This window comes from Salarias fasciatus, assembly GCF_902148845.1.
Source record: "Salarias fasciatus chromosome 23 unlocalized genomic scaffold, fSalaFa1.1 super_scaffold_20, whole genome shotgun sequence".
NCBI lineage: Eukaryota > Metazoa > Chordata > Actinopteri > Blenniiformes > Blenniidae > Salarias > Salarias fasciatus.
In genome coordinates this window covers 2,332,349-2,357,021 of record NW_021941230.1, presented here as the reverse complement: position 1 = coordinate 2,357,021, position 24,673 = coordinate 2,332,349, and the positions used below count along the sequence as shown (strand labels likewise).

The 24,673-nt window shown below is 47.4% G+C and overlaps 1 long non-coding RNA gene across 2 annotated transcripts; it reads left to right on the top strand.

Annotated features, from left to right (window-relative positions):
* On the top strand, positions 1-9,863 carry LOC115384155 (uncharacterized). 2 transcript variants are annotated; one of them, XR_003930812.1, is made up of 5 exons: positions 1-63; positions 4,279-4,334; positions 4,620-4,724; positions 7,887-7,991; positions 9,804-9,863. It is a non-coding gene; the product is annotated as an uncharacterized LOC115384155 (long non-coding RNA). The 2 variants fall into 2 exon arrangements; XR_003930811.1 differs by lacking the exon at positions 1-63 and adding an exon at positions 1,503-1,692 and having other exon boundaries at positions 4,115-4,334.
* The last annotated feature ends 14,810 nt before the right edge of the window (positions 9,864-24,673 follow it).

Below are 24,673 nucleotides of genomic sequence, written 5' to 3'. Positions count from 1 at the left end.
AGGGAAGCAGGAAGTGAAGCGCTGACAGTTCAGACTCGACTGACAGCCTGAGAGGAGAAGCAGGTGAGTGCTGCTGCTGCTGTTCTCTTCTGGATCCGGGGTTTCTGGCTCTGTGAAGGGAGCCGTTCCTTTGAAAGAGCCGTTCTGAAGACTGGCTCCTTGATGAACGTCATGTGATCTCTAGTAGAAGGACGAGACGTCGCCCTCAGTCCAGCAGGAGGCCCGCCATCATTTCCTGACATGTGACACCGTTACTGTTGGTGCTGAGTTTCCATGCGGTGGTGTGAAGCTGTTTGTTGGCCAGGACTGAAAGAGAGGTGTTTCTGATAGATATTACATTGTGCTTTACCTTGGACATCGCCCCTAGAAAAGTGTGTCCACATATTCCTAAGACTGAGAAATGTATGCTGTGTGTGTGTTTATGTGTGTGTGTGTATGTTCTCGTATTTCTATCCTTGTTGGGGCCAAATGTCCCCACAAGGATAGCAAAACGTGGAACGACGTGCCTTGTGGGGACCTTTTTCCGGTCCTAAGTAGGAGAAACAGTGTTTTCTTGACCATGTTGTTGTTACTGAAAAAAGTAAAAGTGCAAAAACATTTCTTTAGGGTTAGGCTTTGTTGTGGTGTGGGTTAGGGTTAGGGTAAGGGTCAGGGTTAGGGGCTAGACATGAATGGGAGTCATTGGACGGTCCCCACGAGGATAGAAATACGAGACTGTACGTGTGTGTGTGTGTGTGTGTGTGTGTGTGTGTGTGTGTGTGTGTGTGTGTGTGTGTGTGTGTGTGTGTGTGTGTTCCTTGCTCGCTGCTGACTTCCTGTGTCACTTCCTGCTGCTGCTCGTCACAGTCAGTGCTGAATTCAGACCAATAACAGGTCAGACAGCTTGTCGTCTGGTTGTAACATCAACCAGCAACAAGAGACATGAAGCCAGTCTCCACTGACGAGGAACCAGTTCACCTCCGTCTCCAGACTCTCCTCCTCCTCTACGATTACTAATTACAACTGCAGCAACACATCATCAGCAGGGTAAACTAACCTGTCTCACTACGGTCTGAACCAGCTCACGTTCCCTGTTAGTGGAGAACAATCCACCGCTTGGTGAATTCTGCTTCACAGTGAGAGGAAGAGCCGACATCCAAGGATCAAAAAGCGACGTCGCTATGAACGCTGGGCCGCCACCAGACAGTTCTCCCTGTGGAAACTTTTCTGACTCCTCCTTCTCAAAAGAGACGGTCAAACGAACGAGACGTTCAAACGAACAAGTCGTTCACGAACGTCACACCACCGTCTTCTGGTGTGTGTGTGTGTGTGTGTGTGTGTGTGTGTGTGTGGAGGGGTGCACACAACTTTTCATCTCCGGTTGAGAGAGAGAGAGAGATAGAGCGAGCAAACGGTTCTGCTTGAAGAGGCATGAACAACTATGGAAAGCAAAAGTTTTAAAAGGAAGGAACCTGCAGAACCAGGACCAGAACCAGAACCAGGACCAGGACCAGGACCAGAACCAGAACCAGAACCAGGACCAGGACCAGAACCAGGACCAGGACCAGAGGAGGAGACTTTCTGCTGTTCTGGTGGAGAGGAAAGGTGGAGACCCAGATGACACACATCCTCCATTCTGAAGAGGGAGAAGGGTGTTGTTTCGTCGTGTGTGTGTGTGTGTGTGTGTGTGTGTGTGTGTGTGTGTGTGTGTGTGTGTGTGTGTGTGTGTGTGTGTGTGTGTGTGTGTGTGTGTGTGTGTGTGTGTGTGTGGTAGCGATCGAGTTTCCCTTTAGAAGTTTCTCAAATGAAAACAGCTTTGGTAGAGGTTTCTGTTCACACAGCAGTGGCGCTCAGAGGAAAAGAAAATGGAACTTTATGAAAACACTCTGACTTGGTCTCCGTGGTAACGGGCATAAAGAAGACTTGCCAGAAAGACCCGATCTCTGATTCCTTGTTGACAGAAGAAACGCAGCCGCTGGTCATGATCAGCACTATCATGTCTCCACGACAGGGAACGCAAGTCCTGGTCCTCTCTCTGGTAGTCCTGGTCCTCCTCTCTCTGGTAGTCCTGGTCCTCCTCTCTCTGGTAGTCCTGGTCCTCCTCTCTCTGGTAGTCCTGGTCCTCCTCTCTCTGGTAGTCCTGGTCCGTCCCTCTTTCTTTACAGTGTTTTGTAATTCCTACAGAGTAGTAGTCCAGTTTATCAGCAGACCCAGATCTCCCTTCTTGGGGAGCAGGGTCAGGACAGTCCTCATGCAGCGGCCGCCCTGAACCTGACTCATCAGGACCGAAGGCCCCCATACCCCGCGGTCCTGACCTCGTCCTCGCTGCCCCTCAGGACTCTCTCTGTGAGGACAAACCTGCTGTTGGTGTCCCCCGTCTCCACATCCAGAACACTTCATGCTCCCTGAGTGTGTGTGTGTGTGTGTGTGTGTGTGTGTGTGTGTGTGTGTGTGTGCAGAGGCGGGTCGTGCCAACAGGCAAACCAGGCTTTTGCCTGGGGCCCCGGCTTTTCGGGGGCCCCCCGCAAGGAGTCCCCTGAGAGACCGGGTACCCCAAGTGCTAATACATGTACTGCACAGAAACGACAACAATCGGCATTTATGATGCAATTATGAAACGACGACGTAGCAAACCCCCTTGGGGGGCCCCGCGCAGCTATATCAGCCTTCAGCGCTGTCTGCGTCAATCAGCGGGAGCCGCAAGGTTTATTGTATAATATAATTATTGATAAGCTTTCAAGGACTTCTGTTGGTCCCTGGATCTAATAGAAGAGATTAGGGCTTCTCTAAGTTTTTCAGTATACATATTATAGCTGGGCCGTTAACGGCAGTAACATGCTGCGTTTTCTCAACACCCTTATCGCGCGAGAAAAAAAATGTTGCCGTTAATCTCTGCTTTTCAAAGTTGGGCCTGGGAGCTGGGTCTACACATGCAAGCTATGCAATTCACTTTGATATATTTTAGTGTGGACGCATGCCTGGCCCAGCCTGGCTGAATAATGCTGTGTGTGTGGGGGGGGGACAAGCCGAACCTGTCCTGCGCCGCGAGAGTCTGTCCCGCTTTTAGAGGTGAAACACGGTCCATTCCTCATTATTTGCCATATTGAACTCGGCCGAATTATCAGAAAAATCACGAGGAAAAGGCTGGTATAAGGCACAAACTGAGATCAGGAGCGCAAATATGAAAAAAATGAAAATCAAACTTAAATTACGTGTTTTGCCGGTGCACCATTTCTCCCGCTGGGCATTCTTCAGGCGCTGAAAACACGCAAAACAAAGTAGATTTCCCTTCAACACACAATCTGGCTTAATAAAGCTAAGGATGAGGCACAATTCAGCGTGACTGAATTTATCCTGCCTTCTCTGTCTGAGAGTCGGAGATATGGTGAAGTTTGAGGAAGTGTGCGCTCATGAGAAAATTCCATTTTTCATCTGTTTCTGACTTGGTTGATGACACATGAACACGGAACTGTGTCAAATTACCTGTTGGTTTCCTGTGATGCTGCTGATTATTCATGTCTAATTGAATAAACAGAAACTCGTTCTTGAGGACTTACTTATTTATGTAACACACACACATTTTGAGTGGCCTTGGCAGACTTCAAATGAGCCTTTTTAATCGTGATTAATCACAATTAACTCCAGGATTGGGGTGCGATTACTCGCAATGAAGAAATTTAACCATTGCCCAGCTCTAACACATATCAAATGTCCCAAAAATTGTGTGCAAAAAAACATTTTTTTTTTTTTTTTGGTGTGCCCTGATGGGGTGGGGGCCCGATGAATTTTTTTGCTTGGAGCCCCCAAGGACCCTTGCCCCAAATTTGCCCCGTATTTCTATCCTTGTGGGGGCCAAATGTCCCCACAAGGATAGGAAAACCTGGAACGACGTGCCTTGTGGGGACCTTTTTCCGGTCCTAATGAGGAGAAACAGTGTTTTCTTGACCATGTTGTTGTTACTGAAAAATGTAAAAGTGCAAAAACATTTCTTTAGGGTTAGGCTTTGTTGTGGTGTGGGTTAGGGTTAGGGTAAGGGTCAGGGTTAGGAGTTAGATATGAATGGGAGTCAATGGAAGGTCCCCACAAGGATAGAAATACGAACCTGTGTGTGTGTGTGTGTGTGTGTGTGTGTCAGGGCTGTCCAGTCAGAGTGAAGCTGTCTCTGTCTCCTGGTGTTAATCAGCTCATGTGTGTCCATGAAGAGAGAAGAAGTCCTCGGTGTGTCGCTGCTGTTGGCTGCAGATCTGAGATCTGTCTGAAAGGTTCTGTTAGACATGATGCTGCTGCTTTCTCTCTCAGTGACTGAAGATGAGTGGTGTGGATGAAGAGGAGGACGGACCAGAGTGTGTGGACAGGTGAGAGACGCCAGCTGCTCCTGCAGAGTCCACAGCAACAGCAAGGAGGAGACGAGATGCAGCGCTGCTGTTTCTGTCTGCTCTCAGTGAGCTGCACTCATTCTGAGCTTCAGTCAGAACCTCCTGACCTGTCAGTGACCAACACACCCTGCTGGGAGGGTCTGACCTTTGACCTGTCATGGTTAGCCTCTCTACAACTGTGTTGATGATGGAATGTGTGTGTGTGTGTGTGTGTGTGTGTGTGTGTGTGTGTGTGTGTGTGTGTGTGTGTGTGTGTGTATTCAGACTCACAGCAGAGTCTTCAGGATCCAGCAGGTTGTCTCTGAAGAGTGACCGGTCCAGACGTCGTCCACCACTCTTCAGTGCTGAACCTGGACCTTCAGACACAAAGTAAGAAACTCTTTTCTTTTCTTTTCTTTTCATCACTTCCAGTGTGTCTTGGTTGTGTTGTGGCTGAAATGTGTTCATTACACTTTTGAAAGCGTTGACAGATTTGAATCCAGTAAGAATGGAGACACTTTCTGATGTTTAATGTAAAACTGGGAAAAGTGAGAGAGTGGACTGACCACAGCTCCAGATCCATTTAAAGGAACATTTCCTGAGTGAAAGGGCTCAGAAACCTGATGAGGCCTCGGGTCAGTACTAGTCCAGCCAGCTGAACAGAGACCTGGTGGAGGGTTTCTTCTGTGAACACACAGCAGAGCGGCCGTATAATGAAACTTCACCTCATCAGAGATAAACATGTTTTATTCTGGTCTAAACGTACGGAGCCCCGCAGGTGTCAGGGTGCAGAAAACTTTATTAAGGTGAGGGAAGGCGAGGGAACGCCTTCTATAGTGTGCGCACGGGTTATGAAAGCGTTCCTTCGCTTTATTAAAGCATGCGAACGGCATAAATAAAGCGAGGGCGCACCTCTCTTGATGAGCGCTCGTGATCTGAGATGATGCATGCTGCACGCAAACGCAACATTGACTGGCAAAGGAAACAATAGAAATGATTTATGCTCTTTTGTTTTATTTTCATATTGGGCTAACACACAACAGGTTAGAAATATTGCTTCACTTGCATCCAATGGATTTATATTGAGTGTAAAAGCCGGCACACACTACAAGATGATCGGGCTGAATTTTGCCCCATCTCCTCCTCCCGATGAAGCCGACAAGGTGTCGGGGGTATGCCGTGTGCGGTGTGTTCAGAGAGATTTTTTTCCGGTCGGAACCGCTTGGGAGGCATCGGAAGGGGAGATCGTAGATGATGATCATGTTTAATATTTCCGACCACAAGCCCTGGAGAGGAGCTGATCAGCTGAGAGCCGACCTGTCCACACCCTCGGAATAAACCTCCATGATTGGCTGAACAGCTAAGCTTCACCAAAGTGTTGATGCACTGCTTAAAAAAATCCCCCCTCAGCTGTCAGAGCTGGAGACATGTATATATGTCTGTGAAATATATTCATTTTATATGACAGCGAAACAGAAAAGTCAAAGCTTTCAAACCCAGCAGTGCAGAAAGTTAGTAATTAATCCTCAATATTTGTATCGCTCCTGGATGAACTATATTTCATTCATTCAGATGCAAACCCCGATCTAATACATTCAACTGCAGCTCAGCAAATCCTGCAAAAATTCCAATGTTTTAATTCATCTCCATTATTAACAATCACAGAAGAATGGGAGAAAAAAAAGACTTTCCAAGGACTCTGACACTCAAACAACAAAGCTGATATGAATGAATGTGGGAGTGAGTTCTTCGCTTATTATTAAAAGTGGAGATGAATGTAAACACAGGAATGAAGAGAAACTGCACAAAGTCACGTTTGACTTCGCGAGATTTGAAAGAGTGAGGAGCTGATTCTCTGATGAACAATCTTCCTGTGTTCTGCTCCAGAGCGACTCCACACACCAGGAGATCAGGAGAGGAAGATCTCGTGCGATCTGTCTTCTGTGTTGTCTGAATCGGTGAAGATTGAAAAAATCCTGTAGTGTGTGTACTGGCCGTTAGCCATCTCAAAGGGATTCTGAAAGCACACGTCACTGTGTTGCCTTTGCGTGCAGCATGCGTCATCTCAGATCACAAGCGCTCATCGAGAACATAAAGGTGTGCTCAATTTATTATAGCGTGCCCTCGTTTTATTATAGTGAGGGAACGCTTTATTTATCCCATGCACACGCTTTATTGTCACGAGGTAACGCTTTAATAACCCGTGCGCACACTATAGAGGGCGTTCCCTCGCCTTCCCTCACCTTAATAAAGTTTACTGCACCCTGACACCTGCGGGGCTCCGCATAAACGATCCACTCCTGAACAAAAACCCCATGATTTCAGAAATGTGGTGATTTAAAGAGTGTCTGGTCATCATGTCAGACTGTTACTAACAGCTTCTTGTCCTCTGCTTCACTCTGGAGTCAGAAACAAAAACCCCATCAATCAGCTGAAAGATGGAACTCTTCATAACAGCAGCCTGGAGTTAATGTGGCTGCTGCTTCAATCACCAACTTTACACTCTTTACACACCGATGTGGAGGAAATACGGACAGTAAATTATATTCAAGTACTTTTAAACTGTTAACAGAGTTAAACCATCTGAAATGTCTGAAAGAGCACTTCTCCTTTGAAATGAACTCATGAAAGCCGGACTGTGCTTGATGAAGCTTCTGAAGGGAAAAGAAGCTGATTTTAACTTGAAACATGAAACAAGGCATCACAGCTCAGAACCGAGCCAGCGGCCGCAGAGTCCTTCTAAACAACATGATGATCAGAGAACAGCACAGAAACAACAACACACACACAGCAACATGAACAACAAGGCAGAACCCAGAAACAAACCCTGGAGCAGCGTCCACAGTCCTTTCTGCTGCTTGTCTCCAAGCCGCTGCTACGATATGAAGGACATGTCCTCTCAGAAGTGGACTGTCCGTCACTGACAGCCTGTCCTGTTCTGTCTGACTCTCACAGCGAGAGACGGCGTCCCGCAAACTGATGCTGGAGCATCAACACTAGCGAACAGCTAAGCCAGCAGCTCACTGATGTGGTAGCTAAGCTAACAGTGCTGCTTTTAGGGAGTGAGTCCCTGAAGGCATCACGGCTCGTAGAGCACAGCAGGTTCTTCTCTGACTCAGAGGGTTTCAAACAGGTCCTGGAGGCAGTTTAGGAGGAGCTGGACTCTGACAGGGTCCTGGACCCAGTTCCTGCCTCTGTCAAGCAGGAGCCTCTTCTTCACTATCATCTGACAGCCACATGGCCAGTCTGGGCCTGCAGGCCACGAGTTGCCCACCACTGTTCTATGAAGAAGTGTGTGACTGACTGACCTGACGGGGGGGGGGGGGGGGGGGGGGGGGGGGGGGGGGTCATGACATATGGTCACAGTCACAGTAGCAGCTCAGACAGATTTGATGCAACAACTGATGTTTAACCACAGGAGCATCAGCAGAGTTAAGAGATAACGAGAGCAGAGAGACTGGTGGAGTCCATCACTGAGGGGAGTGTGTGTGTGTGTGTGTGTGTGTGTGTGTGTGTGTGTGTGTGTGTGTGTGTGTGTGTGTGTGTATTCAGACTCACAGCAGAGTCTTCAGGATCCAGCAGGTTGTCTCTGAAGAGTGACCGGTCCAGACGTCGTCCACCACTCTTCAGTGCTGAACCTGGACCTTCAGACACAAAGTAAGAAACTCTTTTCTTTTCTTTTCTTTTCATCACTTCCAGTGTGTCTTGGTTGTGTTGTGGCTGAAATGTGTTCATTACACTTTTGAAAGCGTTGACAGATTTGAATCCAGTAAGAATGGAGACACTTTCTGATGTTTAATGTAAAACTGGGAAAAGTGAGAGAGTGGACTGACCACAGCTCCAGATCCATTTAAAGGAACATTTCCTGAGTGAAAGGGCTCAGAAACCTGATGAGGCCTCGGGTCAGTACTAGTCCAGCCAGCTGAACAGAGACCTGGTGGAGGGTTTCTTCTGTGAACACACAGCAGAGCGGCCGTATAATGAAACTTCACCTCATCAGAGATAAACATGTTTTATTCTGGTCTAAACGTACGGAGCCCCGCAGGTGTCAGGGTGCAGAAAACTTTATTAAGGTGAGGGAAGGCGAGGGAACGCCTTCTGTAGTGTGCGCACGGGTTATTAAAGCGCCATTAAAGGTGGCATTGCACCTCCAGCGTTGGACCCCCTGGTGTGAGGTCATCCACCTGAGACGCCATATTCCCGTTGTTTGTGAGAGTTTGACTGGACACATGTGTTCACCCCGAGGTCTCAACCTGTGTCCTGCCATGGGGCCTCAGTATGATCTCAAACCACATGATTCCCATCATGCACCATCTGTCCATCAAAACATGAGACACATGTTTCATCCCATGAGTTCCCATCACCACAGTGTGTCAGACTGGAGAATTCAGTCTCTGAGACTGAGGTGACAGTACTGGAGCCTCCAGGGAGCTGTGGTACCACACAGCGGACTTTCCCTGTCAGTCGTCATCACGCTCCATCCAGAAATCCTCTGATGATACGGCTGTGGTGGTCTGTGTGAAGGGAGGGGGGGGGGGGGGGGGGGGGGGTACAGGAAGGTCTTCTGGGACTTCAGGTACTGGAGCAGGTGCATTGGACTGTAGCTGAACACGACTCAAACAAAGGAGAAGATGGTGGAGTTTCTCAGGTGGAGGCACAACATGGACCAGTCCAGACTGATGGAGAGTGTATGGAGGTGGTCTCTACCTGGAAATATCTGGGTCCACTTGGATCACAGACTGGACTGGTCAGTCCTGATGCAGCATATAGAACGGTCGGTGCAGACTGGACTTTCTCAGAAGACTGAAATCTGTTGATGTCTGCAAGCTGATGCTGTCCTTTTACTCCCATCACTGGAGTCCTGTGCTGGATGTTCCAGCTGAGGTTTGCTGGAGAAACTGATGAAGGTCAAAGGTCAAAGAGGGGAACCGCTTGAACAAGCTGGTCTGGAGGTGTGTGTCAAGATGGGGGGTCTGTTGGTGAACTGCTGGAGAACAGAATGAGGAGGAGAATGAAGTCCATCCTCATGAACAGCAGCAAAACTCTTTGTCTCACCAGACTCAGTCACACATCCACAAGTTTAATCCCTCCTTCATGAATACAAGTAGAAATTCTCACATCCAAAACTTTGATCACTGTTTCATATGAGTCCAGGATGAAGATACTAGTTTATATGAAAGATGTTGAACATCTTTTGTTTTTCTTCAGCATTTAAACATGTTGCTGATTTTTTGTGTACATGCAAATGATTAGAGCAGTTCATGTGTGATTTCAGAGGAGTGTGTGAGAGTTTAAATGAATTCAGTCCAAAACAGAACCTCTGATTAGTTTATTTGATTTCCTCCAAACCAGAGTGAGAGATGTTGAGCTCCCTTTCAGATTCAGCTCCAGGATTGTGAAGCAGTGTGAGAGTTGAAGCTGGATCTTTGTGTTGTGTTGCTCAGAGTAAATGTTGCTTGGTGTCCACAGAAAGAGGAAGAGGACTGATGTGTGTGAGGAGCAGCCAGAAAGATCCAGAAGCGCCGCTGCACTAAGTAAGAGTGGACATGTGTCTGCTGAGGGACTGGTCTGTCTTCACTGGACTGGTTGTTGTGTTGTAGAGACATGAAAGCTTGTTGTTTGTGTGCAGTGTGATTGTTGTTGTTGTCTGTGAGCAGGTGTGGGTCTGCAGCAGCTTCTAGAAGAACATAAGAAGAGTGTGAGGAGGAGATGTGAACGTGTGACTGAAGGAAGTGATGAAGCAGGAGGAGGAAGCCTCCTCAACAGGATCTACACTGAGCTCCACATCACAGAGGGACTCAGTGAGGAGCTTCAGAGGGAACCTGAGCTGAAGCAGCTGGAGACAGCTTCCAGGAAGGAGAGCCTCCATCACACTGCCATCAGGGTTCAGGACATCTTCAAAGCCTGGGCCCAGCAGCACACACACATCCGAGTGGTTGTGACCAGCGGCGTGGCCGGCAGCGGAAAAACCTTCTCGGTGCACAAGTTCAGTCTGGACTGGGCCGAGGGCCTGGAGAACCAGGATGTCAGTGTGCTGGTGGTGCTCTCCTTCAGGGAGCTGAACCTGCTGGGAGAGCGGCCGTACAGTCTCCTCTCTCTGCTGGCTGTTTTCCATCCCACGCTCCAGAAGCTGACGGCAGAGGAGCTGGCCGTCTGCAAGCTGCTCTTCATCTTTGACGGCCTGGATGAAAGCAGACTTTCTCTGGACTTCGGCGGCGGCCGGCGGCTGCTCGACGTCTCCCGGCAGTCTTCGGTGGGCGAGCTGCTCACTAACCTCATCCGGGGGGATCTGCTGCCCTCGGCTCGGGTCTGGATCACTTCCCGACCGGCGGCGGCCCATCAGATCCCTCCAACATGTGTGGACAGACTGACAGAAGTGCGAGGCTTCACTGACTCCCAGAAGGAGGAGTACTTCAGGAGGAGGCTGAGTGATGAGGAGCTGAGCAGCAGAATCATCTCCCACATCCAGACCTCCAGGAGCCTCCACATCATGTGTGGAATCCCAGTCTTCTGCTGGATCACTGCTACAGTTCTGGAGCACATGTTGAGCAGCAAGCAGAGAGGAGAGCTGCCCCAGACCCTGACTGACATGTACTCCCACTTTGTGCTGCTTCAGACACACAGGAAGAAGCTCAAGTACCATGAAGGACCTGAGACGGGTCCACAGGAGCTGACGGAGGCTGACAGGGAGCTTCTTCTGAAGCTGGGCAGGATGGCCTTGGAACATCTGGACAAAGGAAACATCCTGTTCTACCAAGAAGACCTGGAGCAGTGTGGTCTGGATGTGACTGAGGCCTCGCTGTACTCTGGAATCTGTACTCAGATCTTCAAGAGAGAGTCTGTGATCTTCCAGAAAGCCGTCTACAGCTTCGTCCATCTGAGTGTTCAGGAGTTTCTGGCTGCAGTCTCCATGTTCCACTTTTTCACCAACAGGAAGACAGACGAGCTGGAGACCTTCATTGGAAGGTCTTATAAAACTTTCCCATCTTTGACTGAATTCCTGAAGGCCGTCCTGCAGAAATCCCTCAGCAGTCAGAACGGCCACCTGGACCTGTTTGTCCGCTTCCTTCATGGCCTCTCTTTGAAATCCAACCGGAGACTCTTAAAATGTCTGCTGGGTCGGAAAGTGATCAGTCCAAGAACCATCCAGAGTGCCATCAAGAACCTGAAGGAGATGAAGAGTGAAAAAATGTCTCCTGACAGAAGCATCAACATCTTCCACTGTCTGACGGAGATGAAGGACCTCTCAGTCCATCAGGACATCCAAGAGTTCCTGAAGTCAGAGAACAGATCAGAGAAGAGACTCTCTGAGATCCACTGCTCAGCTCTGGCCTACATGCTGCAGATGTCAGACCAGGTCCTGGAGGAGTTGGACCTGAAGAAGTACAAGACATCAGAGGAGGGACGACGGAGACTGATCCCAGCTGTGAAGAACTGCAGGAAGGCTGAGTGAGTCCACATGTCCTCATGATCAATGTCTCAGTGATGTTTGTAGAAAGTAGTTCCTGTAGTTCCTCTGTGGAGATGATCCTCAATGATCTGTCCTGAAGAATCTTGATCTACAACAAACGATGATCTTGACAGTGGTCTAGTCAGATTGAGGACCAGAAAACATGAAATGGTTATTATTCAGCTGATTATTTTCTTCTAAAACATTTTCAATATATTTATTGTGAGAACATTTCAACAATAGCCCTCAGGCAATTAGAATATTTATAGAATCCTGGTTTGTCAGACTTCTTGTTCTGATTAGATTAATTATGGTCTGCAATTCTTAAAATATATTTGAAGTTTTTAATTGACATTTTTGATGGAAAATAACCAATAATTGATTTGCTCCATGCAAAGGAGGGTTTAGGTAGTCATGGGTTGCGAAGCTATCTTTTGTTTTTTGCCAGTCACCAACCTCTGGTGGTGAAAAATGAAGCCAATGGAGGAGAAATGTTGGTTTCAAGAAGAGCCCAAGTCGCATAGGAAACTATTGTGTTCATGCAGGACTCAATAACCACGACATGCTGCTCCGTGTGTTGCGTTTATTGAACTTCCACACCACACAATTTACGACCTTACCTTACATCACTACTGAAACTCTTAACGACACAGTAACTATGACAACTGCAGTGTAAAACCTTACAAAGTCCAGTTAAGTGGAGGACCAACCGCATGACCATTAACATAGCACCCCCACCCCACCCCCCACTTGATACTGACCCAATCCCCTGCTAAATGTGACAGTCGCTCAGATGGTAGAGCGGGTCGTCTCATGATCGGTAGGGATGGGAATCGAGAACCGATTCTTCTGTGGAACCGGTTCCTCATGTCTCGTTTCCAAGGAATCGTTTGGCTGTCTCCTTAACGATTCCGCTATCGATTCCACTGTGTGCGTGACGACGTATCATGAGCGGAGCGCATGGACTCGCACAGCGCGGCTGTGGTACGTTCTGGCGCTGCAACAGAGCCGCGGACCGAAAACTTTCAGCAGGGATCCTTTTTTCCCTCACACCGGAGCCATGCTGCTTCAATCTAAACAGAAACAAGTCGGTGCCAGATGGAAACTAGTTATGTGTTCCAAAATCTGTGATTTCAAAATATAATTTGCCATAACATTGTTTTTTTGTAATTCTTCTGGTAGAATATATAACAAACAATGCGATCTAATCATTATATGTATTAGAAGAATGAAAAATGTTGTACTTACTCAATGTAGGAAAGTCAAAGACACCAAAATTGCACAAAACAAAGCTCCATGACCGGAGCGGCTGTGTTGCCAGATTGGGCGGGTCTCTGCACAATCAAGCTTCTTTTGAACCCGAGGTGGGTTGATGGAATGGTTACGTGTTTTTTTTAAATGCAAATCCGGTTTTTACGGGTTTAACATGCATTCTCTACAGAGATGGAGGTTTGAACTGCTTTCTATTGTTGGACGGTTTTAATATTATATTTGGGACAGATCTGGCAACCTCCATCAGCTGACAGCAGACACAGTGTGAGTGACAGAGCTGTGGAGCTGGACCAGATATGCAAGGGCATCCAGTGTGAGGCCGGTGTAATTTGGTTTTGAACTTTCCAGCCTGGCGTCAGGAAGAAGCTCCAGAGTTTGGCTGCATTTCACACGAAAAGATGAAACCGGGGCGACTGCACTTTGCAAAGTTTTCATGACATGGATATTTTTTTCTTCTGTTCAGGATGAAGATATTGAAGAGTTAATGCAAACACCCCATTTGTATTATTTCATTTCTCACTCAATGAGAATCGATAAGAGAATTGATAAGGAATCGTATCGATAAGCAGAATCGATCATGGAATCAGAATTGCTAAATTCTTAACAATACCCATCCCTAATGACCGGAAGGTTGGCGGGTCGATCACCGCTCCCACAGGCGTAAGATTGTCGTCGTGTCCTTGGGCAAGACACTTCACCCACCTTGCCTAAGTATAAAAGTAGTGTGAGAGTGAATGGTTGATGGTGGTCGTAGGGGCGGGTGGCACAGATTGGCAGCCTCGCCTCCGTCAGTCTGCCCCAGGGCAGCTGTGGCTACAATAGTACTGCATTTTCTGCACTATAAGGCTCACTGGATTTATAGGCGCACAATGAATGGCTTTTATTAAAAAAATTCATATATGGGGCGCACCGCATTTTAGGGCGCATAGGATGTATAGAACAGTATGAGCAAGATACATATTGGCAGTCTAGGTGGTTATATTCTCGGTTGAAATGTGTGAGTAAAGCGACATATCAAAGCCAGTTTGACTGAGGACCGCTCCTCTTCACGGATATGCAGCTCAGAGCGAGGCCACGACTGGTCTATCTCGCTTGGTCACGCTTTGTACTGTCGAGCTTAGCTGCTTAGCAAGCAGGGGTTGTTTGCTCATGTGATCAGGCTGATTACCGTACTTCTCGCAAAAAAAGTGCATCAGATTATAAGGCGCTCTGTTGGGTTTTGAGAAAATTACCGGCTTTTACGTGCGCCTTATCGTGCAGAAAATACAGTAGCTTACCACCACCCAGTATGGAGAGAATGAATAATGCAATGCAAAGTGTCTTTGAGTGTCCAATAAAGTGCTATATAAAACCAATGCATTATTATTATACTTTCTTTATGCGTCCTTCTTTACATCCCAGAGAGCCGGGTCCAAACAATGGCCCTGAGGCGCTAAAGGGCAGCTGTTAGTTTCCACTTGATTGATAGAACCCTCCGTAGTATGTGTGCTGTTCCAAGGAGGGCTATCTTCTGGACTTCTTGGATGCTGATGTTGCCAGGGATCTTGTCGGTGTATTTCTCTAATCCAGGGGTGGGCATTCCTGGTCCTGGAGGGCCTGGAGTCTAATCAAGACTCATGTCTCAAGTCCAGCAGAAAGCCTGATAATGAGCCTCATTGCAATCAGGTGTGTTGAAGCAGGGAGACATGGAAAACATGCAGGGCTGCGGCCCTCCAGGACCAGGAATGCCCACCCCTGCTCTAATCCCTTCTTCACAAGACCAAGAGCCCCGATGACCACTGGTATTGTTGTGGTCTTTGTTCCCCACATCCTATTGATCTCGATTTCCAAGTCCTTGTATTTTGACAGCTTTTCTGTTACCTTGACAGAGGTTTGCTTTCAGATGGTATGGCCATGTCTATGAGGATGCATTCCTTCTTCATTTTATGCTTGATGATGATATCTGGCCTATTCGCTTTGATCTCTCTGTCTGTCTGGATGGGCATGTCCCATAGGATGGTGATCTCGTTGTTCTCGATGACGGTGTTGGGTTGGTGTTCGTACCACTTATCAGCTGTCTTGATGTTGTATTCCTTGCAGATCTTCCAGTGCAGGTAGGCTGCCACTTTGTCGTGTCGGTGGATATACTCTGTCTTTGCCAGTTCTGGGCAGCCTGAGATGACGTGGTGTAGTCTCTTCATATCTTCCACAGATCCTGCATTGTGGGTCGGTTCCATCCTTGATGATGCGGTGGTGGTAGGATCGTGTGGCCAGACTCTGGTCTTGTGCAGCTATGATGATGATGATGATGATGATGATTATTATTATTATTATTATTATTATTATTATTATTATTTTTTTTTTTTTTTTTTTTATCATTATTAATATTACAAGCAGACCAGTGGTTGCTTTAGTTAACGTCTGTTCATGAGCAATGCGGGCGATACTCCAGTGATGGAATGTTTGGATGCCAGGATGGTCAGGAGGGTTTGGTTGAGAGCATCGCCGAATGTCTTCCCCTCCTGCATACAGGCTCAGATACCATTTTTGAGTGTTTTATTCAGTTTTTCCACCCTGCCATTGCTCTCTGGGTGATACACAGCGTCGTGATGTGCCTGATGGACCACAGAGTGAGAAAATCTGTAAACTCGGCTGATGCAAATTGGGACCCGTTATCTGTTGTGACCGCACCTGGGAGGCCCCAGCGCCCAAACAAGTTGTCCAGGCGGTCTCCCCCTCTCCCTCTCCCCCACTGAGTACTTTTGCTCTGCTGCAGTAAGAGCACGAGAGGCAAAAGTCACCGGGCGCTCCACCCCGTCTTGAGTCTGGGAGAGCACAGCACCCAACGCCACTCCGGAGGCATCACAGGTGACCAACGTGGGCGCAGTCAGGCTGAAATGAGTCAGTGTGGGTGGGGACCTGAGTTGCTGCTTGATGGAGTGCACGGCGTTGTGGCAGGCCGGGGTCCCGGCCCATACGGCCTCCTTCCTGAGCAGGTGGAGCAAAGGAGCTGTTAAGTCAGAGAAATGTGGCATGAACCTGAGATAGTACTTGGCCATTCCCAGGAAAGAAGACAGCTGGGACGGAGACTGTGGGTCTGGGAGAGACAGAATGGCCTCAGTGTGGGACATAATCGGGGTGATGCCCTCCTTCGAGAGCCTGAAGCCCAGGAACTCAACTTCCTCCGCCCCGAACATGCACTTTTCAGCGTTCAATGTGACCTCATGCTGTTCGAAATGCTGAAAGACTCGCACCAGGCAGGCATCATGCAGTGTGGCGGAGAGTGCGTGCACAACCACGTCATCCAGGTAGATGGAGACACCCTGGATACCAGCCAGTGTGAGTGACATTATCTTCTGAAAACAGCTCGGGACTGATGTGAGTCCAAATGCCATGCGTTTGGACCTAAATACCCCAACATGCATGACAAACGCATGAGATTCATGCTAGCTTGTGACAGGGGAACCTGTAGGTAGCTGTTCCATAAGCACAGTTGGGGTCCGTTACTCAAAAAAGTAAAGAGTTACCCGTTACTAGTTACTTCTGAAAAAAGTAGTGCCTTACACTACTTGATTACTCCATGGAAATAGTGACGAAGTTACACTACTCGTTACTGCATAGTGCTCTGCGGAGCTGTGCTCCCTTATATCCTTCTGCGGAGCACTGCGCATGCGCAGATCTGTGTGTATCAAAATGTTTTTTTTTAACGGATTGAAAAGAAAACACGTCTTTTAAAATGTTTTATAACCATTCGGATTTACTTCACGTGCTAATACGCCGTCCCCTGGACCACTGGAAGGAGTATTTTGTCCATTGGCGTAGTCCGGCTCTGATCGACTTCTAGCTAAGCTTCAAGCTAAGCTACTACGATGCTAACAGCTGGGAACCAGAGACAGGTATTTATGAGCTTGTCTAACTTTGTCAATGATAGGGAAAGGGCGTAGGGTCCCTAATCTTCGGAGTATTCATTTAAAAGTGGCATTTACAGTAGGAGGGAGTGCAGTGTTGTCAGTGGGACACAAATTTATATAAGGCAACCAATTTTACTTTGACGGTTCCATCAGCCCTGACCCGGAAGAGATAGCGAGCAGTTGCTCATATGGCCACCGTTCCATCTACTGGTGGTAATAAAAAAAAAAATTCCGCTTAAATGATAATATTTTGCTTGCTCTATTTGCAGTTATTGTAAAAGTAACGATCGTAGCGTTTCATTTGTAACACTAGTTTAACTACCAATCTAGAAGGAGTAGTGCCGTTACACTACTCGTTCCCATCAAAAGTAATTTAACTACTTGTAACGCTCGTTACTTGTCGTTACATACCCAACTCTGTCCATAAGTCCATCTTACTAAAAACAGTAGAGCTGTGGAAATGACTGGTGAGCTCCTCAGGTGTGGGCAGAGGATATTTGTCCAGGACGATGGCTCTGTTCATATCTGTGTCTTCCACAAAGAGTCGCAGTTCGTCCCCTTCCTCTTGGCCATCACCAGGTTTGACACCCATGGCGAGGCGTTGAGAGACTCGACGATGTCTGCCTCCACCAGGCGCTGCAACTCAGTCTCCACTGCATCCCAGAGGGCCAGGGGAATGCACCGCAGAGGCTGGATGACAGGGCGGATTGACTGGTCGACCATAGGCTGGTGTACATATCCTGTCATGCAGCCCAGCCCGTTACACAACTGTGGGTAGCCGTCAGGCCAGGAGGTGGCAACATGTAAGACGTGCTGGTCTCTGGCATCACTCACTGTGAAACCCAAGCCAAGGAACAAGTCTCGGCCCATAATGTTCGCTCCCTTCTAGGTGATACAGAACTTGATGTTCGGCGCACATTGTTGGCCATATCTGACCAGGAAGTGAGCCACACCCAGGGTGGAGATGGGAGAATGACTGTAGCCCAACAGGGGAGTAACTGCTGCTTCCAGAGGCACCTGACTGAAGAAGCAGTCATATATGTGTTTGTTCAGGATTGACACTTTTGCCCCTGTGTCCATGAGCAGCGGGATTAGAGCTGTGCCCACACTGCATGTACAAAGCTTGAAGGCAGGCTGTGAGGTCTGAACAGCGTTTATGGGAACAGCAGCAGCATCATGCGATGCAGGAGAGGAGCGACAACAGTGTGCAAAATGGTTCAACTTGATACAGTTGGGACAACGTTTTCCCCAAGCAGGGCATGACTGATCTCTGGCTGCATGTTGAGAGGAGCCACAGTTGCTACAGCTCCTGCCCCCGCTCTGCCTGGGCCCCGTGTCCACTCTCTGTACATCCAAACTGTCACTCGCGCCGTCGTGAAGCTCCGCTGTCTCTGTATCATGGATTGATGGTGGGGATGAGGTCATTGTGTTGTGCGCTGAGCAGCTGAATTTGTGCGCCTCCTTTATAGCTGTTTCCAATAGAGATGCGCGGATGGCTTATTTTTCCATCCGCAACCACTTCTTAAAATCTCCATCCGCCCGCTATCCGCAAGCACGAACGATTTTTATCAATTTTCAAAACCGAACCCGCCCGGCATCCGCAGAATAGTTTTAGGTCTATCAAAGATGCCTCGGCTGTTGGTATTGGCCAGGTCACAGAAAGGGAGCAGGTGCGCAGCAGAGCATGGAGGAACATGGAGAAGCGTGCACCGGCCTGGGAAACGGGGAAGGGGGGCTCGAGGTGATGACAGATGAGGGTCTGTCACCGATGAGGAGTCATCTGGGAACGGGGAGAGTCTGGCGAGGCCCCAACGTCCAGCAGCCAGAGAGGGACCCCAGGATCACCTCAGACCTCCACACAGCGGCAGATCCACCGCCTGCATGCGGCGCGTCTCACCTGCCGGCCGACACTTGTGTTCTGCTTCTGCAGCGAGACGCTGATCGCCCTTGAAAAGGAAAAGCTGCGTTGTACTCTGAACGATGAGTGCAATTAATTATATCTTTCCAGTAAGCTGATAAGAAAACTGGAGCGTCTATGATGAGCCAGTGTCTTTGTTCGTGTAAAAAGAGCAACATCGTCGCTTTCAAGATTATGAGGAAAAAAAAATCAACCTTCAGTCGCCGTGTTTGAACCTGCAGAGTGCAGACAATTTAAAAACCATACCGTTCTTGACCGACATGACGACATGAAGTCGCCTGAAGCAACTCCGAAAACAATGTAGCCATTTGCGCAGCAATATTTATTTATTTATTTATTTATTTATTTATTTATTTATTTATTTATTTATTAAGGGATAGTAAGGCATGGAAAGAAGATTACTTTCACCGCTGAACTTTATTGATATCAGGTGCCAAATCTATCAACCAATAATATAAATGAAATAGGCTTGAGAATAAACGGGCCAAACAAAACAAACATGGCCCATGGCCAACAGTTACTTGTGCTTTGGCAAACACTTGAAATAAATCGGGCTAATACAGAAAAAAAAAACCCAAAAACAAACAACTGGCTACCAATGAACAGCATAGAATAGGAGATGCGGCTCAGACTCTATCACAGTTTCAGATCTTAATAATTAAGTCCAGTTATTAAGGCAGTGTAGGCCATTTTAGAAATTAATAAACAATAGGTTAAATAAAGTAGGCCTATATAAACTGCTTAGCTCGATACTACTCGCTATCGATCATGCACCCGGCGTAAACTTAAATTCAGAACATAAACAACGCACAGCAGGCTATGTTTAGAAAAGAGCAAACAACAAACATTCAATTCAATTCAGCTTTATTTATGAAGTGCCAATTACAACATAGTCATTTCTAAACACTTTTACAGTGAAAAACTAACAGATCCACATGAGCAGCATAAGCAACTGTGGAAAGGAAAAACTCCCTTTTAACAGGAAGAAACCTGCAGAACCAGGCTCAGAGGTGGAGGCTTTCTGCTGTTCCGGTTGGGGTGAGGGGACAGAAAAAGAAGGAGATAGGACAGACAGTTTCTTGTATCTGTTCAGTTGGCCGATGTGGAGTTTATATCCAAATAGCTCAGCTTAGTGAGAGACACGCGAGACTTCTCCATTTGAATGGGTGCTTTATTAAAACCATCCCCCCGGAACAATTCTCCTCATCAAAGGTTCCTACGTCCCTATTATCATAACACTACATCCCCCTTTCTGAGTTAAGACTAAACATTAAAGGAGATGGATGCTGACAGTGTACGAAACATTTTTCCTGTCCGAAGCAAATACCACTTCTCTCAACATGTGATTTTTTTTTACTTATAGACAAACTTTGAACAGGATAAACAATAGCTCTCTCTCACTTAAAGATATCAGACCAACAATGTGATAACTAACTCACTAAGGATGCTGTCAGAAACTGGCTCGGGCACACTGGTGGTAGTGGGCCAGATAACTGTGATAAACGTTCACTTGTGGAAACAAGCACCAAAATTGGCACACATGCTCCTTGGGTATTGATTTTTTGATAAAACCCGTTAGCCACCTAAAATTTCATGATGGCGGACATCATTTAATATACAGTAACATTGCATTTTGCAATAAAATTGCATAGACCTATCCTGTTTGAATGATTATGGTGTCAAATCATACATTTATCACTATGTAGAATCCAAATTTGGACCCATGGAGTTACTCACAGGCTTCCTTGTACCATATATCGGTCCCAGAATCCTAATATTCTGTTAAATTAGAGGTCCACCTTAGTATGTGCAGCATCTTTCTGTACAAGGCTTCCAAGCTGGACATGACATGATGCAGTGTGTGCATGGTGGTGGTTGTTGGGGGCGGGGGGTGAGGAGTTGGTGTTGTGGTGGTGGTGGTGGTGGTGGTGGGGTGTTAACAAAGTGGATGCCAAAGCACAGCCAGGGCACACCGGTGGCACCGCTGCTGTGAAACTCAGCATGGGGTTCAGTACCAGCTGAATAATTTGTTTGTTGTAGCTAAATAATGACTTTAGTGTCCCAAATGGTGTCTAACTAGCCCTGCATCAGTTAGCTAGTGTTGATTACATGTAGTTTAACATAGATGTTTAGTTAGCCAGCCGTGCCTGAATTGACAGGGTATGCCAGTGCAGGAGAGCCGAGCCAAGGGTAAGGGGGCTAACATGTCTTGTTCATGGACTTACCCGGATGGTGTACAGATCGCACGGGACTTAAATGATACTGGATGAACGATCGGGCTAGGTGTAGGTCATATATTTTTCTTCCTGAACCGAGTCGTATCCCATACCTTATTGTGCATGATTGTGTATTGTGCAAGATGGTAAAAGAATAACCCCTCGGCCTTGATTCGCTGAATACAGATCATTATTGTACTGTGATACCTTGATTACCATTCACCAAGATGGCAAATACAGATCCAGGATGGTCTAAATTCCAGACTGACTGGAGCAAGTGTTGTCATTGCCAAAAGAACAATGGTGAAGAGCTCAAGTCACTACATGCACAACAACCACAACAACATGATGGCTACACTATGATTGCGACAAATATTCCCCTCTTTCACGCAATTAATGATATGCCTATTTCTCTGGATCCAGCCAGACGTGATGATGGTGGTGGCATTGAAGAAACTCTAAGGAGCAACAGTATCACCAAAGTTGTCACCTTATGTTCAACAATACTAAACTGGAGAGAGCCAGAAAAAGAAGAGCAGATAGTGCTCAGCCAGTGGAATGTCAGACCAAACTGCGTTGAACTCGCCTTAAAGGCCAAATGTGTTTCATTTGTGACAAAGAAGCTCCATCCTCTGAACTCACAAGACAGGTTATGACTATGAATCTCAGTGAGAGAGTAAATGAATGTGCAAAAACTTTAAATGACGGAAAACTTCTTGCAAGACTCTTGCAAGAAGAACTTTTGGCAACGACAGCCCTGCGATCTGTACACCATCCAGGTAAGTCCATGAACAAGCCATGTTAGCCCCCTTACCCTTGGTTCAGCTCTCCCGCGCTGGCACACCCTGTCAATTCAGGCACGGCTGGTTAACTAAACATCTATGTTAAACTACATGTAATCAACACTAGCTAACTGATGCAGGGCTAGTTAGACAACATTTGGGACACTAAAGTCATTATTTAGCCACAAAAAACAAATTATTCAGCTGATACTGAACTCCATGCTGAGTTTCACAGCAGCGGTGCCACCGGTGTGCCCTGGCTGTGCTTTGGCATCCGCTCTGTTCAAGGAATACGCCGAAGATTTTGGACCCACGCCCTATCCCTATCATTTTTATAGTGAGGCAAGATCATACATACCTTTATTGTCTCTCTGTGTCCAGCCGCTGGCTCCCAGATGTTAGCATCATAGTTAGCTTAGCTCAATAGCTGGAGGTGAAGAGACAGAGTTGGACTGATGAAAGTGGACGAAAGATCAGAAGATCTCTAAGGGGACGGGTCTTTTCAGCCAGATGGGGTAAAAATTTCCCCAAGTGATTTGTCCTGCCCAGGAATCGTCTCACTTCACTGACATTACTGGGCTCAGGCATGGCTTTCACAGCGCTCACTTTATCCGGGTCTGCACTGACCCCAGATGCCTCAATCACTTGCCCCAAAAACTTGATCTTGCTCTTTGAGAACTCACATTTGTCATTGAGTGTGACGCCTGCTTCCTGTAGTTGAAATAGCGTTTTTCTTAGCCTCTCGTCATGTTCTTTCTGTGTTGATCCCCAAATGAGCACATCATCCATTTGACACAAAACACCTTCCACACCCTCAAGTATGCGTGACATGCGCTTCTGGAAGTGTTCGGGTGCTGAGGAGATCCCAAAACACAGACGGTTGTAACAATACCGTCCAAATGGGGTTATGAATGTGGTCAGTCGAGAAGAGTCCTTGGACAGGGGGATCTGCCAAAATCCAGCATTAGCATCAAGCTTGGATAACACTTTTGCACCTGCCACTGCCAACTGTCCTAAAGTGTGTTCAACTGATGGGAGAGGGTGTTTCCCTCTCATAACAGATTTGTTGAGTTTGGTGAGGTCAGTGCATATTCTCACTCTGCCTGTGCGTTTCGGCACCACCACCATAGGAGCGCACCAGTCTGTGGGTTCCTCCACCTTCGAGATGACTCCTTGCTGCTCCATGCGTTCCAGCTCCTCTTTAACCTTTGGTAGGAGTGGGAGAGAAATGTGTTGTGGTGTTGAGCGGGAAAAGGGCTTTGCATCTGGTTTCAGTACAATGCTGTATTCGCCATCCATTTTTCCCAGTCCTGAGAAAAGTTTTGGAAACTCCCTTTTCACACTCTCTTTTGAGTCCAGACTGAAGTTATTCAGTCTGGCAACCAGCTGCAGGGTCATGGCAGCCAGCCCGCTTAGCAGTGGTGTGCGAAGACCATCAACCACATAAACATCCTCTTTTGTGGTCCGATTGTTCTTGCTGAGGGTGGCTGTGAACTTGCCTGTCACCTTTAGAGGTGTGCCTCCTGGTCCACACAGAACCTTTGTTGCACGGATCAGTTTGTTGAACTGGCTTTGGTCATACAGGTTCGCTGGGATTGCTGTCACATCTGCCCCAGTATCAGTGTTGAACACTGTACTGTAACTGTCCACCATGATGTCTGTCATCCATTTCCTTTCAGCTGCATCATCTGACAGGGAGCCTAAAAATGCAATGTCCTCATCGCTGTCTGCAGTCATTATGGCGACACTGGCTTCTCTCATGTTTTTGGCTCGGCAGACTCTGGCATAATGTCCCTTTTTTCTGCAGTGGTTACACTCTGCCTCTCTTGCTGGGCACTGTTGCGGTGAGTGCCCCCAAGTGTCTCCACACTTTTTGCACTGGGTAGGTTTTCCCTGCTGCATCTTCTTAAAAACAGAGCTGCCTCGACCCTTGGTCTGTTTGGGACGTGCACCACCTTGCTGCTGTGCGTGCACTCTGTCAAGCTGAGCATTCACAATTTCAGTTTTACAGTTGGTTTGAAGCATTTCTTGTTGCTTTTTCACCTGCTCGCTTTGTCGAGCTCTGGTAATGGCGTTTTCTAATGTCAACTCCGGACCCATTTGTAATTGCTCTGATTTGTCTCTCAGGCCCACAACCAGTCTGTGTCTCACCATCTCATCATGGAAAGCACCATAGCCGCAGTGCTCCGCCAGACCATGTAGTGCAATGTGGAAGCTATCTGCCGACTCTCCCGGTTCTTGCTGTCTCATGTTAAACTTTGCTCTCTCAAAAATCACATTTTGGCGGGCCACAAAGTGAGCATCCAGTTTTGCTTTGACAGTTTCATATTCACTCGCTTCCTGTGGGCTGAGATGGAGGGAAACCAGTATGTCCTCTGCTTCCTCTCCCATGCAGTAGATTAAAGCATTGACTTGATTCTCATCCGCCTGCGTCTCCAGACCAGATGCAACTCGATATCTGTCGAAGCGTTTAATCCACGTTGCCCAGTCATCTGCTTTAAAGGAGAACCTTCCTGGAGGAGCGACCTGGAACTGGCTCATGCTGCAGCCTCCCATTAGCCCGTTAGCCTCCTGCGGCTAACTCGCGAGTCGTCTTCTTGCACGAAAAAAAAATCTCTGCCGAAACTGTGCGACACCGTGCAGCCGCGTCGGTGTGCGCCTAACTAAACTTCATTTATTAACTTCTGACACCATGTTCAGTTGGCCGATGTGGAGTTTATATCCAAATAGCTCAGCTCAGTGAGAGACACACGAGACTTCTCCATTTGAATGGGTGCTTTATTAAAACCATCCCCCCGGAACAATTCTCCT